This window comes from Dreissena polymorpha, chromosome 9 (assembly GCF_020536995.1).
Source record: "Dreissena polymorpha isolate Duluth1 chromosome 9, UMN_Dpol_1.0, whole genome shotgun sequence".
Lineage (NCBI taxonomy): Eukaryota > Metazoa > Mollusca > Bivalvia > Myida > Dreissenidae > Dreissena > Dreissena polymorpha.
Window position 1 is genome coordinate 51,926,981 of NC_068363.1, and position 15,795 is coordinate 51,942,775.

A 15,795-nucleotide genomic window follows, 5' to 3' on the forward strand; every position below is an offset into this window, starting at 1 on the left:
CAGGAGACTTAAATTGGAGCTCTCACATTGACAAGATCTCGAAAAAAGCAAATTCCACTTTTGGCTTCCTTAGACGTAACTTTACACGCTGCCCTGAATCCTGCCGTAAAACTAATTGTCTTGTCTAGTAAGGTCCATATTTGATTACAGCTCCATTGTCTTGGACCCACATCTACAAACAGACGTTGATAAACTGGAAAAAAATCCAACAGCGCGCAGCATGATTGATCACCGATTACTACACCAATATAACTCCAGGCTGTGTCACTAGAATATTTGAGGATATGAAAATATCTCCACTTCAAGAAAGAAGGAAGGCAAGACAATTCTTCTATCCTTCTAAATGGTGGTCGATTGGCTGGTGCCTGCCCTAACAAGCCATGAATTCCTAACCCCAGTCCATGTAACAAAACGCAGTTACCTAAAAGACTTTCTCAGATAATAAGGCTGACAATATTGTCGAAAATACTATACAAATACACTCAACAAAAGTTATAACCGACCACTTGATATTTTGAGATATTTAAACTCTGCGTAATGTGCTTAGCAAAAACACATTATACCAAATACTTAAACATTTTATTATCACCATTTGTACCAAATTTCAATAGGATCAAAATATTTTTAGGAGGTAAACATAGTGAGTCAATATGGTCACCCTTAAATCTAAAAGTAACAAAATTACTACCACGGATTGTCAATATCGAGTGTACCCTCCATTGGTAGCAATTACGGCTTGGCACCTTGCTCTAATTGAGACAATGTTATTTCGTATCTCACGTTGGTTTATATCGGCCCAAACCTGCACTACGTCACGTGATACGTCCTGTAAGGTGTTTTGTTGTTGCAGCTCCCGGACCCTTCTCTTTAGTAATCCCCATACGTGTTCAATGGGGTTCATATTCGGACTTTGCGCTGGCCATGGAAGAATACGGACGTTGTTCTGTGCAAGCATGTCCCGTGTTGCCCTTGCAGTGTGGCACGTAGCATTATCCTGTGCTAAAACCATCCCTCAATTCGCTCGAATGTGGGGTAGAACGTAAGGTTGAATGATATTGTTTCGGTATTTTACGGCCTTAAGATGACCATTAACCCGCACTATTGGGGTCTTTGTATGCAAAGACATTCCAACCCACAGCATTATGGAACCACCATGGAAACGATCCACTCCAACAAATAATTATCGTGGTTTCTTTCTCCCCAGCGACGATATATCCGTATACGGCAATCAGCTCCACGTAGCTTTACTCTTATCTCATCAACAAAAAGGACATTTGCCCAAATCGGCTCTTGAATACCTCAGATATCGCCTTGCCCAATACAAACTAGACGAGCTCTTCGATGTCTAGGGGGGGGGGGGGGTGAGTATGGGGACCTTACGAGGGCTTCGAGAGCGTATTCCAGCGGCTCTAAGGCGATTCCTTACAGTCTGTGGAGAAACATGACGATTGTTCATTGCGTTATTTTGCCTTGCAGTTTCAGTAGCAGGTATAAATCTGTTACGTAAATGTGTTAGTACAATGTACCTGTCCTGGCGATGAGTTGTAACTCTCCGGCGAGGACGGCAATGAATGTTAGCAACACTTCCGGTTCGTTGAAGTTTTGCCCAAAGTGCACTGATAATCGATTTGCTCCTGTTTAAGACTCTAGAAACCTGAAGACATGTTTAAAAAAAACTTAACAACAGGCTTAAACCATAAATAGTGTCTTAATTGACGAATTTTATTCAATATCTGTTGTTTAATTTAAACGAGCAATGTACCTGTCTTATGGATGTACCACTCTGTAGCATTCCAATGGCTCTGCCACGCTCCTTCATAGACATTCTAGCCATAGTGTTGCGTTTGTTGGAAACCGCTGACAACTTCAGTAGAGTTAGGATGTGGTGTGTAACAATTCATAAGTGCGCACGTGATTTTTGCGCACAAAGTCGGATTCGAACCCTCCTATCCGCACGACCATTCATCACTACCGCAAAGATGTGATTTTAGTATTTTTCGATACACAATAAGACTTTTGAAGTTTGGTTATTTTTCATGAAACCGTTTTGAAATTAAATAATTTCAAAAAGTTGTCGGTTATAACTTTTGTTGAGTGTAATTCCGAGTACTTTGTGCCAAACCAGTGCAAAACTCAACAACATAAAAACTCATTCTTTCTTAAGACTATAATCGCGTGGAATAAACTTGATGAAAGTGTAGTACGCGCAGAGACAGTTGCCAGCTTCCGGTCAGCTGTCCAACAGTTGGACTAATCACCCTCTCTTTCTTGCGCCGACGCCGAAGGACCCTGCATCGTATCTATCCGTATCCAGAATTAAGCCTTATTAACACTATAGAATTGACCATTGCAGTTAAAGTGATATTATGGGCATCTTACAGTATATAGGTGTCTATCGCAACCGTTGTTTATTTTTGGTGTTTTCACTTCATTTACACTTATATTTGTTAATGCAGCACCAACATTCTAAAACAATATTCCGGAAAGAGACAAATAATCCATTTGAATATCAACCGAACTTTCGTTTTGACTACTGACGACAGCAATGATTCGATGTACGATGTGAGTCTAAATGTAGTTTTCATGCAGATTCGTTCATACGACACAAAGACACAATTTTGCTTTACGGATCATTTCGGCTTAGAGGACTGGGTGAATCATGTAAAATATCGAAAATAATATATATATTTTTATAAACAACTAGTAGCAAATTATATGGAAAAGCAAAAATATATAGGACAGACGTTTAAAACATTAGGAAATAAAGTTGTTTTTACTTTGTGTCCTTTGTGGCAAATTCTCAATATCATGACTTAGTTTATATGAATGTAGTGATATTTGGTTTTTTAAAGACCTTTTTCAAATGCATATTCATTTTAGGTGATAACACACTGAATATTATGTGACACCATATCAGATAAGCAGCTTCTTGTAAAAAATATTTAGATCAACAGACATATTCCATTTTATGAACAGGGTTGTCGATCAGATTAAAGTGAAGATCTCAAAAATACATTATAAAACAGAACACAAATTGTTTATGACTTGTACATAGCACGTCGTTTATCTAAACCATGCATGTAGTAAAAATATATCAAAGGTATTGTTAAGAGGACGTGATCATTCAGTTATAATTAGTGTTATTACAATATAACGTTATACATGACCGTAGTTTGGAAAAAACCGCATATTGATTTATGTGACAGGTAGGTTATATATTTATGGAAATTATTAAAATCGAAAATTGATTATCTTACGCATACAATGTAAATTTGCATGCTTATAATACTATTAAAAACTTGCGTGCATTTGTATTTGCATGTTTTGCGTGCATTTGTGCATTATAGCATGCTTTTTTGCGTAACGAAGCGTACTATTCGATCGCATTGTCATGATGTTCGTTTAACTATGCATCTAGTATGATAAGTTCACAGTGTATTGTTCTCTTAAAACTAAAACTATGTAAAACTCATACAATGTTTTAGGTAAACTCACTAATAGTGAATCACTGTGAACAGAAAGTCTTTGCGCTTATTAAGCTGTAACATGTCTGGTAAAGGCTGACCTGACCGATTTATACATATTGTCAAATGGAAATGGTCGAAGGCGTCCGAGTTAATGACAACGTGTCATCAATTTTATATGTAGTTATGGATTTTCAAAAAGCATTTGTTCTCCAAATGATCATAAAACATTACATGGATGACCGATATGTTGCCATCTTGATCGTCTTTTTCAAAATTGTGTTTCTACGTGTACGGACATGCAAGTCAAATTATTCTTACGTCTTTTATTGTACATGGACAATTTAAAACGTTCGCACCTTTCTAGCATGGAAACGACTTCAGTACTGTTTCAAACATATTTCATTAAACAGATGACATGTTTTCAGTTACGTTTTTTGAATGTGTATTAATATTAATTTCAACAAGGTTATTGTGTAATGTAAATCAATATGTGACTTATAAAAGGCGCCACGTGTGTAATATCTTTCGTAATATAATATCAAGTAATCGTCATTAAACTTCGAAGAACCTTATGTCGTACTATACCGTACTTTTTTAATAACAAAAATAACAAATAATAAACCCAGGAGATTTTCAATAATCGATCTTTTAAGTTAGAAATACAATCGGTTCATAATATAAAAGGTTTCATTAATGAACACGCGGGATCAGATCTGCTGTCAAACACAGATCTGCTATTAAACAATTTCATTTTGCTCGTGTATGACAATGTTAACGCTCTTTAGGTGATGCTGTTGCATGACACATTTTATGTCTCTACGTTTTATTATGGTTCCCAGAAATGTCCATCGTTTCTCAGGTCACCAGGTCAAATCTTATCGACAATTTAAGTTTTGTTCCAGATTTCCGCTCTATCTTGACAAATCTTGATCACAATGTTTATCTTGATGATTGCTAGTGCAAGTTCGAATCAGTTATCTAGAACAGATTATATAGAAAAAAAAACACGTTTTATCATTATAGAAGCCGCATTCATTACTCAATCTAAATGAAACTTGGTCAGACTGTTTATATCTATTCCAAGAAGAGAACAATTGGAAAAGAATGGTCTGAACGCAAGGTGACTGGGAAAAAAACTTAAGATGGATTATTAGCTTAACGCCAAAACCGACACATTTACTCGTAAATATCTCAGAACTCAAACGGTGTGTATGTTTCGTATGAATATGTCTCAAAAAAGTGCAGATTTCCCGACAACGAACGCCAATACATTGTAATTGTACACTAAACAACACAAAACAACACAAAACAAGGCGTCAAGCAGTTTTTCACATGATGACTTTATACCTGTTAGAAATAAACTAAAGCGTTTTTTATTTAGTTGTTCTAACAATGCAACAATTCTATGTATTAATTTGGGATTTGGGGCTAGAGATTTCCTATGCATTCCATTTGACAAACATTAAGGTTAACATAGGTCAAATACCAAGTTACGCCGAAAACAATGCTGCTTTTAGCATTCGCTATAGTACATTTTTGAGATAGCAATAACAATTATTAAGACAAACGATATTGACATTGTATGTGGGAAAAAATGAACAAATCCATGTACATTAGTAATTTTATTAAGCGTTCTTCCAATTACATGAAACCATCAAATTTCTGGGTTCAGGACTTCTTTATTTAAATTGTTAACATAATAGCTCATTCGTTCATGAAAAGCGCGGTTCACCATTCAAACAAATATTATCATATCTCATCACACATTTACAAAAATACAATTCATACATTTCGCAAGACTATACAAATTGCGTTTAGCCCCGCAAATGATTTTTATATTTTATGTTTATTACAATAGTAAGCAACGTATTATCAGACTAATCAGCTTAATCATAAACGAGATTTTAAGATACAAGCCCGTTTTCTCCAATAAACATTCTCGCAATAAAGTGTGTTTAAAATGGAAATTTTTGCTCTAGAAAAAAATACCCTGCTTAAGTGAATTTACTTACGAAAGTGTGACGGCTTAACGATAGTTATTGCGGTGTTCCGATTTATAATAATTAACATATGGCGGCGATAGCCAGCGTTGTTTGATAATAAACATCGTTTACCGTTGTAATACTTACACTGAATCATATTTTAAATACAGCTTCATGATTTCGGAACCCTTTGTTAATCATTATCATATAATTTAGATTAATCAAAAAAATAACAAAAGGCAGCATACAAATCAACAATACAGACAACAGCGTTTAATGGACACCTCAATAATTAGGTAAGTAACATACCATACCAAAAGTCTGCAATTTTTATAATATTTTACCGACAAGCGTGTATCAAAGATTTTATTACAATGTTTTGATACACGCTTGTCAGAAAATATTATGATTTGTTATGAACTTAAACATATCAAAACATGTACAATTACAAACGGTTGTACTTCACTACGTGATTAATATAGAACACTACATGATTAATATAGGACGCTATAATAATAACGAAAAAAAGTTTTCTCGAACTATTTTCAAATTATTTGGCGACCGTAATTTTTGTGCGTAGCCCACGATTGATTTACTGCGTTTTTTTTTTGTTAAACAGATGCGTGTCGTTGTATAACTAATCACACGTTTGCAAATTTACTTTTTTCGTATTATTCTTTTCTTTGTTACACATGTCAGAACTAAAGTATACTCAATTTATATCAAAGTTTAATCACCACATTTGTTTTCGGCAACATGAACATGTTGCGTTTGTTTTAACATAGATTGTTGTTTAATTTATTATAGAAATGAACGAAAATGCTTGCCAGCCTAAGGAATATTCATGCCAAATATTTTGTATATACCTTGCAGGCCTTTCAGAAATATATCTTTTTCATTTTCTTTTATTCCAACGGTTTGGAACTCATCGGTTAGCTGTTTTGCAGTGTCAGCGATCCCTGTCCTTCCAAGCCGTGTGGACAGTGCCCCAACCCGTCCTTGATATCCAATTATCTTTGTAAACTGTTCGTGTCCGATTATGTGCTTGTTCAGTTCTGCCTCATTCGTTGGGCGTGGACGAAGTGCAATGTCCGTCAGACGTTCATTGCTGTTTTTAACGATGTCCATCATACCGTTTATTGATTCCATCCTTTTTTGCAGCTCCTCACGCATTCGTTTCAGAATTTGTTCCAGTGAAAGGTTTATTCCCCCGAAGCAACATTATATTTCTTCTCCATCTCTTCATACGTCTTCCTAACTTCAACAGTGTTATAGGTGAACAAGTAAGGAATATTCACATGTTGTGTCCAAGCACATTTTTTCGGACAAACAACGCAAAAGCCTTTTGCTGCGCTGCCATTCGTATCGTTCGATGTACCATACGGTCTTTTGCATGTAAAGTGACAGTAAGTGCAGTTAATTGCATATACCCCAGCAGGTAGAGCGCGTTTTTTCTGCCGCACTTCCGTCACAACATATTGAAAAAAAATATTTTCAGCTATTATGGATTTATTTTTGTCAAAAATATCCATTTCATGTTTAATTTGCTTAACTAAGTCGAGGGCACCATACAGTTGCGTCTGTAGATTTTCAATTGTTACTTCCATCCGTTTTCTTTCATATAAAACATCACGTGTTTGTTGCAAACTCTTTTTAAACAAAGTATTTACATGCTTGAAAAAAATTCTCAAAACCCTCATGCGTTTTTTGCCAGAAAAGCGGCGAAAAAGACGTTGATCTATTTGTGTTATTTTCAAAAAGACTAGAGTTATTGAACGTGAATCGTTCTCCAAACGGCTAATCTATTTTTTGTAGCGTTGTATTGACAGGAGGATCGTTGCCATCTGCAAATGTAATCAGGGAACAAATGTTGTTTTCAATATTTATCCCAAACAATGACAGTATTGACTGGATTATATAGCTCTCCGTTACTATAATTCGGGAGTTATGCGCATTGAATATTAGGCAAAAAACATCAATGTCTATTACTCCATATTGCCCATCCGATGAAAATAAATATCGAAAATGTTCGACAGTTTTCTTGTCTCTATTTACCCCTCTTCTATCACCAAATCCTGGAGTATCAATTATGTTGATAGTGTACGGGTATTTACTTCCTTTCTGAGGATGAACTGTGTAGCAAGTAATCCATTCAGTATGTGATAATCCCTAAAAAAAGCACTGGAATTTATGAATTAAAAAAGACACACTTATACTTTTCAAAGTAATTCATAGTGAAGTATATCTAAAGTAAACCATATATATTAACAACTTTGTGTAAAAGAATGGAATGACAAAACAAATAGGATGTTTTCATTATGTTAATTTACAGCGTTACAAAATGTCAACAAAGGTCATGGTTTGTTCCGTGTGCTAGTACAAAATATTACATTCATCGGGGTAGAACGAGACTTATAAATAAATCATGCAACATATTATTGTTTGAACCCCTTATGTAAAGTGTGAATATTAATATTTTTGACATTTTCAAGCTGCTTAACATATTCTTTTGTGTATAAGAACAAACACAGAACACTTAATCCTATTTTAAAATGATTTAAATTCTTTACAGATGTTTTAAATCAAATGTAGTCATTGAGAAAACACCAACACGATATTTGCATTTGTAATTAAATTTATAAAAATAGCAAATGTACCTTATTATGTGATTTCTCTGTTTCATTTTCATCAAGAACAAGTTGAGATCTAAAGGGATCGCCCCACTCAACTCCCAGAACGTAGTTGGCCTTTCCATCAACTAGAGTACTTTTTCCAGTTCCTGTTTCAACATGATAGTCTTCTCAATGGGTGTTCTGTATTGTCCATTCCCTATTCAAATTGGACATGCAAAAATCATATTTGTATATATACTGTATTCCTGTGTAGAACATTTTTTTCATTAAACATTGCTAGAATAAATATTGAATTGCACAATTATTTATTATGCAACAATCATCGTTACGTCTTTCTTACCAACGAAAATTTTTCTTGTTCTTGCTTTATCATTTCTAGCTTGTTTTATTTCCTCTAATGGTAACGCTTATCGAGCCGGTACAATGTTCTCTTCACTCATGCGAACAGAAAGACTGACCATTTCTGATGCGGCGGATCTAAGCGTATGAACAACATCACTTTCGTCACTAATAGAACCCTCCATATCTGCATGAACAACTCGCACTCAAAATACATATTGAGTGTCTGTATTTAAGTTAACCAAAACGCCGGTACACTTTGTAAAATAGTCGCGATATGCTTTCCATCTAGAGTCAGGTATGTTTTCTTTTAAACTGACTTGAAAGTAATCCTTTTCTCCAAACTGTATTGGCTGTGTCCAGCTCAGATGGACTTTATTACTCTTGATTTCAGTAGCTGTCGGCCTACCAGGTTTTTTCTACAATAGATCGGACATCAAAGCAATCTTAAATATATAACATTTACATCAGACACGTATACATAATGTTTAATAATTTAATTAAGATGTCAATTTAATCGATTTACAATCAATTAATTAATACATTAAGATTCAACAACATACCGAATCGGTTGGGTCCAATCCTGCAGCTTCTGTGACTGTTGGAACAGATTTAGGTTCACACAATAGTGGCTTGTATAAAAACATAACAAAGATTGTAAAAACGATGCAAAATATTTTTGGCAACTAGATAAAGATTTTGATGATATAAACTAATAAGCTAAGAACAGTGTATTGTGTGCTCCATAAATTATTTAGAACTGTGAAGTTAAAAAAGTCTAAATAAGTTGAATGTTGTCCTGTATTCAACCTCAGTAGTTTAATTTGTACACGATTTGTTCGAGATAAACGACAGCATAACTCACGTTTTAGTTGTGCCATCTCGTGAGTCGAACGGTCGAAAACGCATGACCTTATGTAAATTGTTGTGCTCTGTGTTGTGTACTACATTCATCGCAAAGAAATTTGTCATCACACAGCTTGCAGATGTAGGTCGCACGTCTTGTTTTTTTTAATCAAGTTACAAGGTCCACATAATTGAAAATAGCTGCAATACTTGTCGCTATTCTCTTTTTTTTGCTGAGTGTCTAATATTTGGTCTTCACCTTTTTGGTTACCATCCATTTCAAGCCTTGCATGTGCACTATCAGAGGGTAGTCGAGCAGTTGTCAATGAATCATGTGAAAGTGTAGCTTTATAAGATGAAACATCACTTGCAAATATGTTTGTCTTTTCTTATTGCGGTTGGACCTGCTGCTTCTGCAGAAAAAGTGAAATGAAATTAAATGTAATTCTAAAAATAATATATTATTAATATTTATATTATTATGTTGTCGCATGCTGTATATGCCCGTCGCAACCATATAAGATAACATGTTGACCATATGGATGTACACTTGTAAGTGTTTGCTAGTATTCTCTCGTTTCTTCTATGGATTTGACTGCCTTATGTAAGGCGAATGTTCAGTGGCTTATATCACACACCAATACAGTTATAAGAAGTTGCACACATCAATAACTATTGATCTTATATGTGAGATGTTGTATTTGCATTAAAGTAGTCGTTGTGTCTGACTTGAAACGCGAGTATTATCCGTAGATCAATTTCAGTATAAGGTTTCAACATTTTTTTATAATATAAATTTATCAATGCGCAGACCAACATGAAACAATAATAAGGTCTACTTATTCGTGTACACCTGCACATTGACACAATTATTACACGTATTGTAATAACAAAAATCAACAACAGCAAGCGCAATCATCTTTATACTTGTATTAAACATATCGTAACAAATATTGCAATTATTAAAAAAGATATAGATTACTTTAAATTAGTTGTGTATTTATGATATTGAAACAAGTGTTTGGTCTCATAAATATTCGCTTCATCTTCTGTGATGTAGCAGCCGCAAAATGAACAACAATAGTTCCAAGCTAAATTTTATTTTTCAGTTTTATTACTTAAACACGTATGTTCCACACATATTAATAAACTTAGTGTATAGGCTTATCGGCCACCAAAAGGGTCGACTTAAAAAATATACATTAACTTAAGCTTTATGTATGTAAAAGGAGGAACGACGCGGCAGTTACTGCAACAACACCTGTAAAATATATCCTTATTATGATACCGTGTATAGCGAAAGTATGTTTTTACACCACTGAGAGACCAACCTTTAATACATTTAGATTGTGTATTTTGAATATAATGTCCCATTGTATTAATTTATTTAGGGTTGTCATGGCATTGAACACTTTTTCTGAAGCCAGGCTTAGAGGACATTGTTGATGACCATGAACTAGAATTATTTGAACCCTTTTAGTATATCTTTTAACTGAACAAGTGTTTAGGCACAAATTTACAAAAGAGATAAGTGCTTTTTTACTGTCTCATTTTCTTTACTTTTGTAGTTGTTGTTTCTTTCTGCTTTTTCGGCGTAAGCTGCATTAAGCCAGCTTTTCACCCTGACTTGACCTTTGTAAGTGTCCAATAAAATTCAAATAAAATTTCCCGCGGCTAGGTACGAATGAATACACTTCATTTATTCCATTGGCTGATTTGAGTATACCACCAGAACATTGGAAACATATCCGCGTCTTTGTAACACTGTTTTACTGTATGAAACAATTTTATCTCTAATGAAAAGGCTTAATAGATAGAACAGTTTTACACTCAATTCTCGACATCAATACAGTTTGTGCGTACACCTTTTATTTTCAGAGTATTACCAGCGCAAAAGCGTTTATACTTAAAAGGCTATGTTCTCATATTTAGTACTGACTTCCATATTCCTGTCAACATGTTAACATGTAAAAGTATAAAGAGCAGTGGAAGCGAGGCCTCACTTTAAAGAATTGCATTTCAACCCGCGAGGTTTCGGGTCAAGTCGCGGACATTCAGAGTTTATATACAGGTCATCACCGGAGTTCGCGGTCAGTAAAATAATCGTTATATAATAAAGACGCTATCCGTGAACTAGGTGACCTGGAATTTTCTTTAGACCAGAAATATGTTAAAAGAAGATATTCAGCAATATAATTATGGTATGTCAATAATAGATTCTTAATGTGTTTTCAACAATACAATGATAAATATTATTTTTAATAAATTTAACAATAATTATTCCACCATATTGCCTAATGTACTAAAGTGATATTATGAGCATGTAACAGTTTATAGGTGTCTATCGCAACCGTTGATTATTTTTGATGTTTCTACTTCATATACACTTATAGTAATTAATGCAGCATCAACATACTAAAACAATATACCAGAAAGAGAAAAATAATGCATTTGAATATCAACCGTACTTTCGTTTGACAACTGATCATGCGTTTACGAGTTGAACCTAAATTTAGTTTTAGTGCAGATTTGTTCATACGACACAAAGACACAATATTGTTTTACGGATCATTTCGGCTTACAGGACTGGGTGGGTCACGTAAGAATATCGAATATAAAATATATTTTTATAAACAACTGGTAGCAAGGTGAGTTGCAGATAATTGATCAGTAACCACATTTTAACTAACTATTTTGACCTGTTAATTCTTTTCAGCTCAATTCAACAGTGCAAAATGCCCATAATATCACTTTAAGCATGAGCACGATGATTCTCGATACTGTTAATAATCGAATCAAATAGCAATGCCCGACAGACCACTAAAACAGGTTTGTTCTCGTGTGGCCGGTTGACTCATATGTTTAAATTTCAATTCCATTCTTCTTTTGGTTTTCTGTTTTGTATCTATAGGTTTATGACCAGCAATATGTTATAATGTAAAATAAGCCGCGAAAACTCCCCGTAACATCCCGTACTGCGTGTGATGCAGCTAAGATCTGCACAGAAAAAGACATTCGCTATCCTTGATCTCATTCATTAAACTAATTACGCCGTATATCTTTTTTAAAGATATTTCTTGTTTATTCTGAGATTGGTCATTTTATTTTATCTCATTATTTGCATTTAGGTTTTATTTGTTATATCAACATAATTACACCCTAATCTGTGTTCATTAATAAAAATCTTGCAGACTTAATTAGCTTGGATTAAAATAAAGCAGTTGACCAAAAAAGACTTAACTATTGCCTGATCTTTAAATAGTTTTATTTACAAATGACGGATCCTTTATTTCGCTTCTGATTAGTATTTGTTAGATAAGCCTTGATACATGGTATTTTGTAATGTTTAATATTGTCTTAAATTCATTTAATTCCGGAGAAGCGCAGTTAGACGAGCACTGGTCTATTTTTGAGAGGATTTTAGGTCCGATTCTCTTGCCACATAGCCACAGCATGTGTGAGGGAATGGGTCATTCAATTATCTATACAGCCATTCTACTTCTCCTCTGATTTAAAAATGGCCGTTGATAATTACTGTTATCAGTTATAAGTACAATACATACTGGTTAACCCATGCAACAAGGGAATGTGTGATATCTGTTATCGGACTGAAATACTGCTGAAATTGAAGTACGAGATATTATTCCATTTTACGTGCGTTTTAATCTCCATATTGGTAAGGTAAAATAATCTACATGCTTCATATTTATGTTTGCTTAATTGCATCTTATTGTTCGTTACCGAATATATTTTTTATTCTAGTAGTACTTGAACTTGCAGATATCACGTGTTGTATGACATGATCATCTTATGAGTACTGTTTTTAACCCCTTTCATTTTAAAGTGGAAACGAAATCGACCATATTCTATGCAAACATGTTACACCTCGGCACACAATTCAGAGATATTTAACTGGGATAACAGGCGGGCAGTTCAAAGTTATTTCAGATTAATTTCTATTAAGTTTTTTTCTGTAAAATGCTTTTACCATAAAAGCACCATACATGTTGTACATGAAATTGGAGTATTTCCCATTTTTTTTATGTTATATGATTTGCATATAATGTTTAGTAATACGAAGTCATTGACGCATACGTCATATATTTTTTGTTCCTGACTCAAGTCACTATTATGTGTATTTAATAGTGTTACATATATATGTGAACCACATGTCACAATGTGATACTTTAAGGGCTTTTTTCTCGATGCATGCGAATTTAATGTACAGCCTAAGTGTAAGCATTAAAACATACTTTACATATAGATATTTTACTTGTAACATAGTTTTTGAGGTAACGTGTGTGTAAATATTACGTGGTTATGACATTCTTTAAAAAAAAACTTACTAGTATAATGTTGTGCTTGTTACATTACTTTTCAAATAACCGTGTGTGTAACTTATGCGTACTTATGCATTTGCTTTTTTCTGAGCCTTTTAATTGTTTAATGTTTTGTTACCAAAGTGATTGCGTTTAACACATGTCGTTAAGTTTCGAGCAATTCATTAACTTCTTTTGGTTGTATGTTTATTTAAAATGAGCACGATCGTTAATATTTACGATTTAATGTGCATTCGTAAGAGACCTATATATAATTATATATTATATATTATAATAATTATATGTTATATATTTTTATATGATCGTAGAGTGACAGGCTCTAGTATTTCATTATTTGAAGACCTGTATAATGCTTCTTATTCTCAGTATGACATAAACTGAATTTGGTGATTTCTTTGCAAATCTGGAAAAACAGTTTTGTGTAGGTGTCCTTTCCGAACATGTTCAGTGTGCAGCATCAAAACATTTTGTAATACATTTTCTTTTATTTTGCACCTTATGGCAGGCAATGAATGTGTTGTTAGTGCAAAAATGTAAAAACTAATCGACATGCATTACTCGCACTATGGTGTGGAAACAATATAACATTTACTCAGTATTAATTGTATAACTCTAAACTGTTTTGATTAAACACCCTCTCGTTATCTGACAAGTAACTAACATCATCGTTGTTTTCATATTTCGCGCCCATATACATGTATGGGGGAAACATGATAAACTTTATCTTGCAGGTGTTTCCAAATACGAGCCCATGCCATTTTATCAACTGAGCAATCTTTTGCAAGTCATCAAGTGATGTTTGCATATTAAAATTTTATCAATTCTCACTACTCCAAAGGGTCAAGTTTGAACGAGAATAAAAATCTGCCCTTAAGACACTCAAACAAGAAAAGTGTCAAATACACTGCTGCCTTCACAACATATGTTTGTAAACAAATCCACTAAAGATTCTACATAGACAAAAAGACAGAGGGTTATACTTCATCCAACACTGGTTGCAGCAAATACTTCTTTCTTTGCGATCATTGACACATTAGGGTTATTTAACTGCGGATGTTTGAGGGAGGTTGAATTATTTCAAGAAATTACAAGGAACTAAACACACACAAAATGTTGGAACCATATAATATGTAGTGGAAAAAAACTAAATGCCATAATTCTGCCAAACCTCGTTGCAGTAAAAATGCTTTTATTATGATAATCTACATATTAAGTTCATTCAACCGTAAAATTTTGGACGAGATCGACCTGAAGAGGTGTTAGAAATAAAACGTTTGGGGGACCGTATATAAAAAAGGGCAAAAACAGATGCTGTAATTCTGCCAAAAATCGTCGAAGATAAATTCTTTGCAATCATCAACACATAAAGGTCAATCAACTGCAATTGTTTTAGCGAGATTCATTCATAAGTTAAAGAGAAATTGAAAATGCAAACTTCATGTGACGAGACTATATATTATATATTGGAAATCGTCGCATCCCAAATTCCTTTCATTAGGATCATCTACACATCAAGGTCATTTAACTATACAAATTTGAGCGCGCTCCACAAAACACATAAAGATTAGTTCAAAACACAAGATCCAGGACATACATACGGACGAACGAACGGTCGTACGGACTGACAAGTACGCTGCTTAACGCCGCCCAATCCGTGGAAGTATTAATTGTTAACGGTCTGTTATACTCAACAAGTGCAATTTGGTCAAGATTGAATTCAAAATAAAGTTTAATTCTCAACAAAACCCATTGTGTTGACCCTTCATTTGTTTGGATGCCCTACTAAAATGCAAAATAATCATCAAATCCAGACACCCAAGAATGGACCCTTTATGGACTTCAAATGTTTTGTACATATTCGTCATGCGTCATTTTCAAATTGTTCAATACGATTACAATTTCGAACAGCTTCATACATTGTTCAGAAAATCATGTTAACAAGTGTCGCGTGGAGCTCTACCATTGATTTTCCTGTACATAGAAACAAATAAAACGGCATATTAAGTTGAGAACCTGGGTATTTTGTTAAATAATTAATATTAGAGGAATTATTCCCCTTTTGCGTAAAACATGCATTTATAAGCTCGTGTTTTCGCGTAACACTCGGTATACTGCTGGCATACAAAAACAAATGCAAATACATAAATCAGTATGCGAACTGATAATGTTATTGCTTTGTTTTTCAACA

The 15,795-nt window shown here is 34.1% G+C and overlaps 1 long non-coding RNA gene across 2 annotated transcripts in view; it reads right to left on the reverse strand.

The window, feature by feature from the left end:
• Positions 1–5,076: 5,076 nt before the first annotated feature.
• Positions 5,077–15,795, reverse strand: part of LOC127844822 (uncharacterized) — an 11,597-nt gene continuing 878 nt past the window's right edge. The window contains exons 2-6 of one of the 2 annotated variants that reach the window (XR_008032901.1): positions 9,287–9,680; positions 8,985–9,019; positions 8,423–8,840; positions 8,107–8,278; positions 5,077–7,618 (exon numbers count right to left, since the gene is read on the reverse strand). This is a non-coding gene — a long non-coding RNA (uncharacterized LOC127844822). Of the gene's footprint in view, positions 7,619–8,106; positions 8,279–8,422; positions 8,841–8,984; positions 9,054–9,286; positions 9,681–15,795 lie in introns of both variants that reach the window. The other variant, XR_008032900.1, reaches the window with a different exon arrangement.